Here is a 15,882-nt window from a genome sequence, read left to right as displayed (position 1 = left end):
GGTGTCATCCCACTGACATCAAGAGAAAGGAGTTCATGAGAGCCAGTGATTATAATTTGGCTACAAAGCAATGTGGAGGTTTAGGATGATTTCTCTGGAGAGCAAACACTTGAAATGTCATGGTTTATAACCTATGTAATACAGGTCTTCTCAAAAATATTTACAAAGAATGACCAACTAGCTAGTAACATGGCTCCAAGTAATGAGGGATTTATGGACCCAGAAGGGGGTATAGTCCATATCTCAGAAGGTCTGATTAAACAGAACAAGAAGTCCTGTTCCTTTGCAATTTTTAACTATTAGTATTGGTGCTGTTCTTCTGAAACTGTACAAGTGTGTTTGCCAGTTTTGATGCGCCTGCTTTCAGCCCTGCGCTGAATTGCTGGAATGCTCACCCTCACTTGATGAGTCAGTCTTCTCACTGCCATGTTCACTGCCTTCACTTTGGATGTTTGAAACTAGCCATGATGGGAATATTCACACCATGGAAACCAAGAACAAATCAGAGCTTTTCTCCAGAGAGTCAGTTGTTGAATATTTATCAGCATAAATAAAGTTACACTTTAAATATTTGTTGACAGTGATAGTTTTAATAATAATAACCTTTTGTGAATGCGCAGGCACATTCAATGAGCTCTATATTGGAGGACTACTGACCCCTTCAGGCTGTTTTCCAGGCTTCTAGGTCAGGAGCTGTCTGGCTAGGTTTGGACATGTCTAGGTACTGATGGGAATCGGGAAGTGGCTGATGGAAAGGAGGTCAGAATATTTCTATCTCCCTGTCTCTGCCCCAGGTCTCCTGCAGTGGCTTCATCTCTTCATCTCTACTTTGGTTTTAGCTTCTGACAAAAGCCCTGTCATGATGCCAACTTTGAAGGTGCTCCTAGTCCTTGAACGGTCCCACCCTCTATTCCCTCTAGTGGAAGGTAGAGGTGGCCTCCTGCTATTGCAAATTGACTGGAGGATTGACTGACTATCCTCTATTAGACTTCTAAGCTCTCTCATTATCTGTGTAAATCCTGAATTAAATTCCTCTGCTTGAATATTCGGATGACTTTTGAATCCCAGCTCGATCCTGACTGATAGAATCCTTAGGTTAATTGGCTTAGGCCCGTGTTCACATAGAAATTAACTCAGCTTGGATTTGAACCCATTAGTGTCTGACTGTAGAAACTGTGGCATCTCTAATACCCTGATCCTTCCTTCAGATCTTGTCCTGGTTTTCAGATTCTCTTTGCAAGCTGTCCTTCATGGACCACTGAAAATGAATAACCAAAGTTCCAGGAAGCTCCAGGTAAGGCCACCATGGGGAAGTCCTGGAGAACTGCCTTCACCGGGGTCCACATGGAAAGCTTCCAGATGTTCATCTTTGCCTGGAGATAGAAAATGAAGGAGACTAGATGAGCTTACTTTTGCAGTAAGAGTATATGATTTTGCAGTCTCTAAAAATGGTGCTATTTTATATTTTTTGGCCCCAAATGGGCACTTAAAATAATGTGATATAACCATAAACCTAATAATATCTCTCACCCATTATAGGCCCACACAAAGCTATATTTGTTGTTTATTTAGACATATGTCACATAGTTATATGGGGAATAGGAAACAGTTACAGAGAACATGCACCTGGTCATCATTAGCCCGTATTTTGGGTCCCTTGTAACTCATTATCCTTAGTTTTCTTTGGATAAAATCTTACCTGGTTTTCCTGTCTAGGCTGTTTGCAAGTGCAGACCCGAACCCTGAGCCCAGTTATTTCAAATCCCCAGTCGCTGTGGTCATTCACTTTGCTTTGCTTTGTCTGGTGCTGGTCATCTCTGGGAAGGCCGAGGCTGAAAATTCTTGCTATTTGATTCTTTTTGTATTTTTTATTTTGGTATCATTAATACATAATTACATGAGCAGCACTGTGATTACTAGATTCCCCCCATTATCGAGTCCCCCCCACATACCCCATTACAGTCACTGTCCATCAGTGTAGTAAGATGCTATAGAGTCACTACTTATCTTCTCTGTGCTCTACTGCCTTCCCCGTGCCCCACCTCCCCACTACATTATGTATCCTGCTATTTGATTTTTGTGTTTATTACTATGACTTATTTGGTTTTTTGGTTTTATGTGCTTCTCTTCCTTATATCTACATCCTCATCCTTATAGCCTTGTTTGCATGGGGTTTCTTGGGGTTTGGGGTGGTGGGGTAATTTCTGCCACATCATATTGTCTTTGACCAAAGAAAAAACCATTTTAGATATCATAAGCCTGTCTTCACCCCATCCCTGCACTGGAAGGTTTCACAGAAGAGTGAAATTGAAATTATTTCTCTTTTATAACATTTGCCATATCTGAGTTTTGTTTATTAATTTATCATTGATGGTCGCACTGTCTCCACACTGTTAACTTACGAGGGCAGTTTGTGTTCTTCCCCTCTGTAGACAGGACAGTGTCTGCCATGGGAGGAAGGCCAGAGAGAACTGTTATTTAAGAAAAAGTAAATGCATGAGTGGGTTGGACAGATGGCTGCAGGTCAAGCCTCTTCTTTCCATGCTCTTGTGGACCCTTCATCCTTTCCAGACAGGAATGAGCAACTTGAATTTGGTCATTATCAATAGGTTTATATTTATTACCAGTTGCTCCTTGAATTTGGTCTCCACCATACTAACCCATGTGCTTCTGACTCTCCTTCACAAAACATTTTGGTCCATGACTTCTAGATGAAAAGAAGTCTCAGAAAACAAGACTACTTCCACATTTTAGAGGCAGACTGAATAAAAATATCCTGCATTTGGAATCGACACCACCACCACCACAGGTTTAAATCAATCCTTCATCATTTATAAGCTGTGTTACCGAAGACAAGATATTTAGCTTTTCTGGCTTCCAGGCTTCCATTTTTCTCATACAGGAAATGTCAATAACAGTTATACCTCCTTTTACTAAGCCAGACATTGCTGAGGGATTTAAAGGTGGTTTCCTTAGGCAAGATTCTTGCTCCCAAATGACCTGTTTTTTCTCTCACTCATTTCTCTTCACTCACAAAAATTCTAATTCTTTAGTGCATTGCTCTCATCCAACTTCCAGGGATGAATTCCTGTTTTTTCTCTCACTCATTTCTCTTCACTCACAAAAATTCTAATTCTTTAGTGCATTGCTCTCATCCAACTTCCAGGGATGAATTCTCTTAAGTATCACTAATCCTATAATGATAGGAGTGACTGATAATTGATTCATGCCCTGCCCAGGGAAGTTTCCATTAGGCATGATGTTTATTTGACCAATGATGGAACTTCTAATGATGAAACTTCAGGCTGTATTATAAACTCACTGGGGAGTTTTTGGTTCCAGAGAGAATTAAAGTCTCTCAGAATGGAATGAAAAAGAACTGCCTTAGCCAAGGTCACGTCTACAAAGTCGATCATTTTTTGGATATGCCATACATAACTCTCACCAAGATTGCTATTGGTATGATATGATGTACTGCAAAGGCCTCCTAAATTCCTATAGTTACAGGGCTTATGATATCAGCCCTTAACACATGGTAACTCATGCCCTTAATGGGGGACAGTGGCCCCATGGTGCAGTCGAGATGCTCAGAAAGTAGATTTGAAGAAAGTGTGACCAGCAGGAGAACAAATGTACGGTCTGAAAACCAGGACAAGATTTGAAGGAATAACCTAGGGTTGGAATAAGGGCTGCAGATGACGACTCACCGCAGAGCCGCAGATCCAGGGAAGGATTAGTCATGGATTAGTAAATCCATTTAGGACTGCAACTGTCATCGCAGATCATTTATTCAAGTTTATACAATTTAAGGTCTGAAAAGCACCATTTTGGTTGTATTGATCAGAATGGTGTAGATATTTTTCTGTGCTATCACATTTACCCCCTCAATCCCAGGTCATTTCTTACTACGCTACATACCTCCTGTGGGTTGGCAGGGCTTCTGCTCCATAAAGTCACCTAGAGACCAAGACATGTATCTTCCAAATGCACAGCTTTGTCCTGGAAGTGACACCTTCCACTTGTCCCAGGGCCTTGTTGAAGTACAGAGGAAGGCAGTCTTCCTGATATGTAGAAGGAGAATTGAGGCAGCCCTTTACTGTAATATCTTCTACAGATATCATCTAGCTAGTGGTTTTTATTTGGATCGTCAATTCATCAAATGTCTGGTGCAAACTAGGAATCAACTACCCAGAAAAATGTGAATAGTTATATGTACCCTTTTGCATTCAATTTCATTGAGTTTGCAGATTCTAGGACACCTCAGTCAGGAAATTACATCAATTAAATACATTACCTTGAGCATTTGTGTCTTCCTCATACACAATTTTCACAGATATATACCAAGTACACAAAGATTGAAGGCCAAGGAAGATGAGCAGGTAGAGTGCCTAGTACCTGGTTTCCCACTGTTCTAACATGAGGCCTTGATGGGTGCTAACCGCTAACGTGTGCCAGAGCTAGGGTGTCATAGCTCATAAGAGCCACTTGTAAAATTTTTGAGAATTTTGCAAACCAGTTGATGTTGTATTGTAGTTTGAAATGGTTGCAGTTGGAGTATTTACCCCATGAAAAGCCGTAAATGCCTACCACCGAGCATGCCCCCCCCCCCCACAAACTTCTTTCAGTCGAGTTGGTTGCTAAATGTTTCAACTGCACCAATGCCACTGGTGACCCTTGTTTGCACTGAAGCAACTCCTTCTCTAAGAACTTCAGATATGCTGCATCTCACGTGTCTATTCTGCTTGACCAGCAGGAGACTTCTTAGAGCAGTGTTTTGAGAAAGAATGTGAGGTGTGAAAGAGAACTAACGTCACACGGCAATCTCCGATTTACTGTCAGAGCCCAGAGTAGCAGCAAAAGTGCTCAATTCTGTTTTGCTGGAACGATGGCCTCATTATACACATAGGGATACAAAGGCTCAATAGATTAAATTAAATGACCTGCTTAAGATTGATTAATGTTGTCAATAACCCTGGAACACAGATCACTGGATTGTTAGCAACCATGTCTCTCATCAGCATTGAAATGACTAGTGTCTGCAGCAGCCTGACACAACCATGGGTCGCCTGGGAGACGGTGATTCAGGAGAGTTACAGCCCTTCTGCTGGTCTCATTATCTTGGCTTTTGAAGGCCATGGCTTTCTGTGTGTGCACTTTTCCCTTGAGGCAAGCCCTCTTCCCAGGACTGGAGATTGTGCTTGATATAAACTAGGGCATCTGAGATGTCCATCTGAACTTGAGATTAGAGTTAGAGCTCGAAGGACAAGGGCCGGATCATCTTTTAAAGTGGGATGTTGGCATGGCAACCCCTTGGTGCTAGCCCCCAAATTAAATGCTATTCATTATATCACGTGCAAAAATTACATCAATTAAATACATTACCTTGAGCATTTGTGTCTTCCTCATACACAAATTTCACAGATACACAGTACACAAAGATTGAAGGCCAAGGAAGATGAGCAGGTAGAGTGCCTAGTACCTGGTTTCCCACTGTTCTAACATGAGGCCTTGATGGGTGCCTCCTTTGAGTGCCACCATCATTCCAGAAGAGGTGAGCATGCCAGGAGGATGACCCCCTCACGTATCCAGCGCCCACCATTTTGGGTGCCCAACCACTCTATCTGCTGTGCTCCTAAGGTACTAACAACCTCTAGAGCATGAAAGAAAGAGCTAGAAAAGCTCTGTTGTGATGGTTAATGGTAAACATTGATGGAGTGTCAAGGCATTGCTGCTATGAACAACACCGGACCCGTGGCTTATTCTCCAGCAGCTCCTGACCTGTGGATGGTGGCTCTTATTCACTTGCAAAGGGATGGGGGAAATCATGCTCTGCTTTGATGCCCAGAATTCCCAGAATGCTGACACAGATGACCCATGTTCCAGACAAAGAACTTGCTTGTCCTCTTATTTTTACATCCCAGAATTAGCAAGACTGAGAGAGTTTATTATCCAGAAAAATCAGACTTCACAGAAGTGATCTGCTCAAGGACGCACAGCCATTTTATTTCGAAGTTTATGTAATACCTAGTAACCTAACTTCTGGTCCAGTATGCCAATCAGTGGCATTTTAAATAGAGTTGAAATTATCTTAAATTTTGCTGACAAAAAATTGGCATAATTATGCCAAGTCTTATGCTACTCATTTACAATCAAATAATCATTTTATTTACAAGAAGTGAGGGATTTTTTTTCTGATTATTTCTAGTTCTTTTTTGTTGATTGGGCTGCCCTGGATTTCTGTTTTTGACTTTGCTGTCTTCTTCCTTAATATTCCGGTTTCTGCTAGTCATTATCATGGGAGAAATTAGGAAAGAGACCAAAACATAATTAACAGCAAACACACATTCATGCATATAGTACTTTTGGTTTTTCAAGGAGGTTTCCACACTAATGGCCTCTGTTCATTCCCAAGCAACTTTGTGAGGCAGACCAATTATTATGATATGATCCATTTTATTGCTGATCTAACTGGGTACAGGCAAGTCGGGCAACGTTCTCAGCATCACACACACATTTAGTAACAAAGCAAGGGCTCAAACTGGTTTTTAGAATTTGAAATTCAGTGTTCTTTCCATGATATCAATGTGTAGTATCTGTGTTATGCCTACCAGCCTGTCACTAAAGGTTTAAATGCAGGTCTCTACAAGAGGTCCCTAAAATGACAAAGATAATGACAATAATAATAATATAATTATGTCACATGTTATTTAGATGTATTTTTCCTCTCTTGATCCCACTTCCCACTTACCTGGGGAGCTGTCAACATTGACCAAAAAAAGTAAAAGCTTGCCAAAATGTGTGTCAGAGTCCACATTCAAAAGCATATGGTCACTCATTGAAATTCCTCTCAGGTCCTCACGCATAATTGAACTATCTTAATTTTGCACACAATTCTAATCAGTTGCTAAACCTTGAGAAAATTCAGAGGAGGTGAGTGGAGGATGGCAGGGGGTGAGGTGGGAAATAGTAATTATCCTGCTACGATTACTTCGTGGCAATGAGTCATAACCAGGGAAGTGACATCAAGGAAGAGAATGAAAAACGATTGGGAATCAGCAGAATGAAAGAGACAGTTACTCCACAAACCCCTGACAGCCTGGTTCCATTTTGTGAAACTTGGTAGGTCCTTAGGTCTGAAAAATAATCCTGAGCCAGGAAGACAATTTTATTTAAATTCTTTCAGGACTTAAGTTCATTAGAAAATGCAGGGAGATAGATTGCCACCCCTTATAGAAATATTTCAATCCTACCTTGCTGAGCCCTAATCCAGTACAAATACATATTATTAATGCTGCATAGGGTGCAATCAGACAAAATTAGCATGTATTTTGTTTATGTTGTTGCCTTTTAATTTGGAAGGCAAAAGGATGAACTCCTGTTACATGGAAATGTCCCCCATGTGGAAAATGGTAAAACAAACCAAACACCAAGGCATTGCAATGATAAAGGAGTCACTGAGACCCTTTCTCTTCCATATTCGCCAAGGTGGCCTCACCAGAGAGGAACCAAAGAGGTGTTGTTTCAGTGAGCCTGGAAGTGCTCCCCTCTTTCCAGCACCGGAAACTCCCACCATCACAGCCCCCCTCTGGTGCCTCATGCTGGAAAAGAGAGAGGTAATGGCCTGCAGTGTGTCTTGGAGCAGAGAATGACTGTGGTAGCCGGTCCTGGAAAAGCAGAAAGCCAGGGTGCTGAGGGCATGGAGGTGAAGGGGTCACTGGGAGACAGCCCAGGCTCTCAGGAGGCTGGCATCTTTCAGCGCCTTCCAGAGGAGAGTGCAGCCCTGAGGCCGACCGCCGCAAACTGCATTTCCCTCCTTGCCTAGTTCACAGGAGGGCTGTCTGGATACTTCTGTTGTTCACTTGCTACTTTTTACTTCCATCAGCTTCTGCATGCAGGTCCGGGGAAGTCTTGTCTTTGGGATGATTAACTGCCGGCACTGTGGACACTCAGGGCAGCTGTGCTGACAGCAGTCACTGCACATCTGTGCAAGGCCACTTTCTTCGGGGCATTCCAGTTTGAGACCAGACACCAACCCTCACGCTGCCTTCTCCTCACACCCCAGACAATGTCATTTTCTTTTTTCTTGATGGCATTTGAAATGCTCTTGTTTTTTGTGTACTTGTTTACTGTTTCTCCCTTCTTCTCCTAGGCCAGGGATCATCTGTGTTCGTTGTTGCATCCCCGGTGCTTTCAACAGCTCAGCACAAAGTTAGTGCTTAATAAACACTCATGGGAAAATGGGGCATGGATAATGGGGCATCTGGACGGGCCACAGTTCATTTATCCATTCACTTACTGAGGGGCATGTTGGCTGCTTCCAAGTGCTGGCCATTATGCATGAAGCTTCTATAAAGATCTATGTGTAGGTTTTGTATGAACATCAATTCTTTTTACTCCTTTGAGTAAATACCAAGATGTGTGATACTGGGTCACATGGGATGAGTATATTTAGTTTTAGAAACCATCACACTGTCTTCCACAGTGGCTCCACCAGTTTGTGTCCTGCAAGCAATGAATGAGCTTTCTGGGCACATCCTTGTCAGCGTTTGGTGCTGTCTACATTCTAGATTTTGGACATCCTAAGAGGTATGTAGTCATACCTTATTGTTGTTTTAATTCTCATTTCCATGATGACATATGACTTGGAGCATCTTTCCAGTTGCTTATTTGACATCTGTCTATCTTCTTTGGTGAGGTTTCTGTTAAGGTCTTCGGTGCTTTTTCACTAGTAGTTTGCTTTTTTATTGGTGAGTTCTTTATGTATTTTCAGAAGTTCTTTATGTACTTTCAGTGACCTTTATCAGATGTACCTTTTGCAAGCATTTTTTCTAAAATGGAGACTTCTAAGTTTCTTTCAAATAAACATTTGCAGAGTATGAACTATTCTGCCTGGTTTTCTCAGTGATGTCCTAATATAGTGAGATAGATACTAGTAGGAGTCACTGGGAAGTGTAGGCACTGTTCTAGCAGTTCTCTTTCAGAAAAACAAACAACACGTCTAATTTAGTAAGTTTTGATAACTCCAGTATCACACAGGGGCACCGCCTGCCTTTAGTGAGTGTGCTTTGTACTTCACCACATGCACACAAGTCTTTGATGTGGTCAACAGAAGGGACAGGGTTGCATTTTCCTGACTCAAGCATTCAGGCAACCCAGAATTCATCTTAAGATCTCACCTCACCTGCCTGGGCAAAGAGGGAACAATGAAATGTAAGAAGTCATCTCTAATGACCTAAAGAATTACTGACTACTGAAAGGTGAACTATGGATATTCTGGGATATTCAGTTTCCCCTAAGTATTGGACAAAATGTCCAGAATTTGGATCCTATCTATGACCTTCTGCCCGCCGCCTCTTAGTTATTCTCAACACAGAAGTCAAAGTCACTCCTTTGCTCATAACTCTATAGGGGCTTCCACCTCACTTATTAAATACACAGATCCATATTTCCATGGCCTCAACGAATCTCCATGACCTTATGATTTCTGACTCATTTCTTCTTCTTTCCTCTTAATGCCCATGTGGCCAGATGTGCTTGTTCCTGCTTGGGGCACTTGACACCTGCCAATACCACTCTCCTCTGAGAGTATCCAGGATGGGTTCCTCACTTGATTCTCATCTCTGCTCAAGTGCCACCTTTCAGAAAGGGATCCTAATTGCTATCACAGTACCCTAAGGTAGTATTCCACCATCACTTTTTCTTGACCACCTAGTACTTATCACCATTTGCCATATATTGATTCATTCATTGGTTAGCCATCTGCTTCCTAGATGGGAGCCTAATGATAAGGCAGAAACTTGGCTGGCATTGTCCAGCACCTGTAACAGTGCAAGACACATAGTATACACTGAATATGCAGTTGCTAAAATAATAAAATATGTGACTTTGGACACATTTTTTAATAAAATTAGGCTAAAGCTTTCCTAGAGTGATAACACTCCAAACAAGGTATTCAAGACCCTTTCTATTTTTCTGTGGGTGGGGATTTACATTTGTCCAGACTGTTATACTTTTGGTTATTCGTGGAAGAAGACTGGGTTGGTGTTAGCTTCTGGAAAGTTCTCTGGGGGCACAGATGTGTTGAGGATCTTGATGCTTCATGGAGCTAAGTTACCTTGCCTAGCTCCTCAGGGCAGGTAGGCAACAGAGCTGGAATTTGAACCTAGGTGAGTGGGCTTTACAGCCCACCCCCTTCATGATATTCGGTCTCTCATCTCTGCTGTGTAAAACAGTCATCTGCTGTGCCCCAGGGAAGTGGTAAGAAGTGTGTTTCTTGTAATATTGTGGTAATTTCCACTTTGGATAAAGGGAGTCAAAAGGAAATTGTAGAAGAAGGCTTTGCTCTAGAACAAAGGAAAGACAGAAAAGTCACTTGTTAAAACTTTTTAATATCTTAACTTCTGGGTTAAGAGGACAGGGAAGGAAAGGTGCAATTCCAGCTGTGTATATTTTAAGAGAGGAATGCCTATGTGTGCTGAAGGAAGGCAAATTAAAGGATGATGCAGAGGAACTCTACTTGACCTTCCAATTTACTGATTTTGTATCTCACATTCTTGAGCACATCTTTACTGTTGGGATTATAGCAGTCAGACCAGATGGTTGAGGTTTTGAAGCCTTGTGTATTGAGGTGTCTCTGATACTGGCTGAAAGATTGTTGTCAGAAACAAGTGACTTGTCAACTAATTGGGGTTGATGTGGGGTGGAAATTGATGCCTCAGGTACCTGATGTTGTTACACTCTTGGGTGAGAACAATGGCACCGTTGACTGATTTTAATGCTGAGTAGAAGGAATTGGTCTGGAGTGTTATTTGGAAAAATACTCAATTAAGAGTGCATTGGAAGCCAGAAAACCAGGTTTCTATGCAACAAAGAATAACTACCCGGGATCAGTTCAGGTAGATGGCTCCAAATGGTGAGCTCTGCTATGCAGACCATGGATGAACAATGAAAACACAGTCTTCAGAGCATTTTCTGAGAGATTGTCTCCTGTTAAACATACGCTTCAAAGTCTCACCTTCCCCTGGGAGAGATTTTGTGGTGCATGTGGCTTCCATTTAGAAATGAATTATATCCCAGAAGTTTGCTGCTAACAAGAGCTTTGATTATATAGAGAAGGTTTGTCCTTTTTGTGATAAAAATGCTCATTGCAGTGCATTAAATTAGATGCAAAACATCCTCATTAACACAGCCAATCTGGTAAATAATGTCTTAGGGAAATTGACTTATTAATTAATAATTAGGGCCTTTGCTCAACAGAATGTTGGAATACTGAGATAAATAAATGAGACTCCCCTCCCCACTCCGTTCTTTTTTTTCCCCTGTATGCTTGTGAAACTAGTAACATAAGAGAATAATAAAAATAACTCGTAAGTGAATGGAGCTCTGCTTGGTTCTAGGCTTTGCTAAACTCATCTCTCCACTTAGTTTCTCTGGTTCAGCGAGAGAGCAAAGCGGAAGTGTCCCTGGATCTTTACTGATGTTACAGATGTAGAAGCACTTCCAGGTAAGATGACTTTGGTTGGGGCAAGTTCACTATGGATTCAGTGAGACCAAAGAATGACAGTGGAACATTCTTGGGGTAAAAGGGTTTATTAACCAGCTTGTCCTCCCGGTGATAGGTCAAGCACTAGAACTATGTCTGCATCCAACAGTCTGCAGATCTGTAATCCTCCTTCATTTCTGTCTCCACCCAGAGCACTGGGCAGAGCTCTTTGTATAGTGACTCAGTCAGTGATAGCTTATTGCCAATGGCACGGAATTGGCCATTTACATCATCAAGTATTCTAGGTTCAGGTGAGGATCCTGGCCACAGGAACTTCAATTTTCCCCACACAGCTGAACCCTGCCCTCATCCTTCCACGTCTAGAAATTCTGTGGAAATTTGAAATTCTTCCATTTCAAACACCTAAATACATAGATGAAAAAGATAATTTCAGAGAGTTAAATGTTCAATGAAGAGAGTAAAATAAGGTGACATGATAGAGGGTGACTGGGGCTAGGGGACTTGGTCAATTTTTGATAATGTATTTAGAGCAGTGCTCTGAGGAAGTTTATAGAAACACTAAGCAGAAATGGCATTATACAATTGAATGGCTGAGGTCAAATGAACTCTCCTCTTCACCATTTTTACTTTTTTTTCATATTGCTCTTAGAAGGGAGGTGCTCAGAACTGAACACAATGGGCCAGATGGGCTCTGGCCAATGCGGATCGCAGAACTCTCATCAGTCAAGACTTCATTCAGTAATTTTACAGTACAGTTGATTTTTTGAAGCTTCTGATAACTTCAACATCCAGAACTCAAATAAACTGCCCTCAATACAATTTCCCTACATCTGTGTTTGTAGTATTGATTATTTTTAAATATATGAATTATAATATTTTCCATTTTATTTTTATTATTTTGGTTTACATAGAGTATAAGAACCCTAAGACATTTTGAATTTTGTAGTTTTGTGTACACCTATCTAGTTTTGTATTATCTTTTAAAAATGTCCTCAAGGATTTGGGGTTGCTGCAGAGGATTGGATGGAGTGAGATTATGTTTTGAGAACTTCCCAAAGGCAAAGAAAAGATATTTTCAGGCAGACTACTAAGGAGCATGATCATATAGCTGTGGTCCTGTCTGGGTCCCCCAGGTGATGGGAGCTTGCAAGCCCCAGATCAGATCTCTCAGTAGACCCTCCCTACTTACCTGAAGTAGGACAGAGAGAATGACACACTCAAAAAAAGGTGAGTGTGAGCAACCTCAGAGAGGAGGTGTGCTTAAGGGTTTGGGGCCTGGGGTTTCATAGGGCTATTTTGGGTAAGGGTCAGCATAAGGCCTGATGTATACAGGTGATTCATAATTCCTTTGGAGTTTTGTCTTAAGAACAGGGTTATTTAGGTGACTGTGTTGGTTTGGGACTTCAGCATTCTTTGTCCACTTAAGTTTATTTACACTTTGGAGATCTGTGTCCTACCCTGGTTACAAAGTTACTTGATGAGGAGCTGGAGGAAGAGGGAAGAACAGCATATGGGTTAAGTTAAAGAATAAACTTAGCAGGCTGAAGTGAATCTTCCAATGGCATGATTGAATCGATACAATGAAGACATGGGCTATGCTCAGATCTTTCCTTTGGGGAATATCCAGACATTTTCAGTTACTCCTGGCCCTTGGAGATTCAGCTGATTAACTCATTAGCTCTGTGAGTCCTCTCTGCCTCTCTAATTTTGTCTGTTTAACTCCTTGAGTTCCTTTTAGTGGGATTTACTGGACTTAATTCTCCGTCCACCTGCTCACACCTACTTTTCTGCCTAACAATAATGCACTGTAGATTTTGAGCAGCCAAATTTGACCTCGCCTGGCTTGACTCTACAGGCATGGTTTTCATGTTCTTCTCCCTGTTTGTGTGGTTAGTTCATTCTGTCAATTTTAGAGTAAAATAGGCAGTTATTTTACCAGCAATATGGGTTTACTCAGCAACAGCAGAGGAGCTACAGTTCAGGACAAGGAAGCTATAGCATAAGCCATAGGCAGGTACTGAGAACAAATTAGAGGATGTTCTTTTATAGAGGAAAACGAGGAGCTGCAAGGGGCTCTTATAAAAGGCCATTGGAGGAAGTGGGGAGTTCAAAATGTAGTGGCTTCTCATTGGCTGAGTTGTGGTAGTCTCTGGTTGGCTGGGCTGTTGCTGGGCAAGGAGAAAATCTTCCTCCATCTTGGTGGTAAAGTAGGCTTCTTCCTGTTGAGAATGCAAGGCATGTTTCTTCCTGTTGGGTCTGCAAAAGGTGTGAGTTTAATTCTCCGTCCAAAAACCCCCTTCTGGTTTCCTGGCTCTATTTTAAATAAGCCTTCCTTTATTCAATTTCAAAATTCTCATCCTTCTTTCAGTTGTGATCTCACCTCTTCCAGGAAGACATATATGGTTTCCCTTTTCCAAGTAAGTCCCATTCACAATATCTTTTATTTATTTTTATCTCAACAGTGTGCTTGTTTCCTTATAGAATTCCTTGTCATAATTGTGTATAAATATATTTATTAAATTATAAATTGTAATTTATAAATGCACAATCAGAAGTTAAATTTATTAAAATATAATTATCATAAGCATTTATCTGTACTTATTTGATTTTTACTCCCCTTCTACCAGACAGTAAGCTCTGGGAAGGCTGGGCTAGTGCCTGCCTAGTCTACTGCTTTAATTTCATTGTCTGACACTGTTGAATGAATAAAGGAAAGAGTACATAAGTGTATGAATAAAATATTAGTGAAAATTCATTGGTTTTATAGGTAGACAGACTTGAGTTAAAATTCTAGTTCAACCACTTACTAGTTGTATTCCTTTAGGCAGGTCACATAGTCTCACTGATCCTCAGATCCCTCCTGGATTTTTCTGAAATCAAGAATATGAACATGCCTGCTATGCAGTGCGTTTCTGAATACTTATTTTCTTCCCATCACCCATTTCTTTAGTCTTTTGACATAGCCCCCATTCTGTCTTAGTTCTCAAAGATTACCTACATAGTCTATGACACATCTGCAGATTTTTATCAGTAGTTTTTTCTTTTTTTGCCTTAATTTGACATGCTCATGTGAACCATTCACTATCTCATCATTCAAGGATGTTTGCTTCTGATTCTCTTTTTGGCAACCCATTTTTCCTCCAGACATAATCAATACATCCCCAATGTTATCAAGCACCATGAATGGTTAGGTAAGTAATTTAGATACCCAGGTCATATTTATGTGTTAGATGACAACGTTGTATTTTATTTTTGATTAGCAAATTGATTTACCAAGGCATTACGTTTGGCATATATATCTCCCATTCTCTAAGGATGAATACAATTGCTTATCTCAAATAAGAAGACTCATACCAATTAATTAATTAGTCTTCATAATTAACTCTAGGCAGAAAACATTATTACCCCTATTTTACTTATGTGGAAACTGAAGCTAGTAACAGTTGTTTAATTTATTCAAGGTCTCACTGCATAGCCATAATCCTGCTCCTGTTAACAATCTGAAATGTATGAGTTGTCCTTCCCAGGTCCTTCCCAAGACTCCTATTCTTAATAATATTAAGCTACTAGCAAACTCCTAGCCCTCATAAAATTACTCTACCATATTTTCAGAAAACCACGACTCAGATGGTCCAGTGTTTTCTCTAATATAAAATACTGTGGAAAGTTTAACTGGGTCCAACTGTATAAGTTACTATAAACTAGTTCAACCTTTTATAGCTATGGTTTCATAATGTAGGCTATGTGCCAAGTATGATATTAAGCACATCATATATTCTGACTTTACTCCATATAGCATTCTACAGGGAGTTTATTATTCCCATTTTGTGAATGATGAATGTGGCTCAGAGAAATATTTTGTCTTTGCCAAGGCCACATAGGCGAGCTGAAGTCCAGGATGACTGCCTTCAAAGGTCCTTCCACTATGCGATTTTTTTCTTTCCTTTTTATTCCTGATGTCAGCATTAACATTGTCAGCAAGGTCTTTAGATCCAAAATGTAATTAGATCTTCTAGAGGGAATACACACTGATCAAAGGGCTGTGATGAAGAGGCCAAGGGCACGCTGAGGGGGTGGTGCATTAGGTTCTAGAGAAGAGAATCTAAGTGGGAGGGTGAGAAAAGAAGACTTCTAAGCCTGATTTCATCTCCCATTATAGGCTTCTTCTTTCCATGCAGTGCCTCCTGTGAAGCTTAGGATCTCTATGAACACGAAAAGGAATAATATTGCCTCTTCTAAGGACAGTGTCTGAAGCAGAATCAGTGACTAAAATTCCAAATGATAAGCAAGTCTGTCTGGGCAGTGCCTTTGATAGTCCTCTTTCATCCTCGAATGCCAGAGCTGGGTAGTATCTACTTCCAGGGGTGTTTCAACCATCT

General features: G+C 40.9%; 1 protein-coding gene across 1 annotated transcript in view; it reads right to left on the bottom strand.

Annotated features, from left to right (window-relative positions):
* Positions 1 to 607: 607 nt before the first annotated feature.
* AGBL1 (AGBL carboxypeptidase 1) overlaps positions 608 to 15,882 on the bottom strand; it is an 834,111-nt gene continuing 818,836 nt past the window's right edge. The window contains exon 24 of the transcript XR_008994688.1: positions 608 to 1,373. The gene's annotated coding sequence lies outside the window, so the exon portion shown is untranslated. The remainder of the gene's footprint in view (positions 1,374 to 15,882) is intronic.

The sequence above is a fragment of the Manis pentadactyla genome, chromosome 18 (genome assembly GCF_030020395.1).
Source record: "Manis pentadactyla isolate mManPen7 chromosome 18, mManPen7.hap1, whole genome shotgun sequence".
Lineage (NCBI taxonomy): Eukaryota > Metazoa > Chordata > Mammalia > Pholidota > Manidae > Manis > Manis pentadactyla.
Note: the sequence above shows the minus strand (reverse complement) of the source record. Positions and strands in the feature narration are given on the sequence as shown.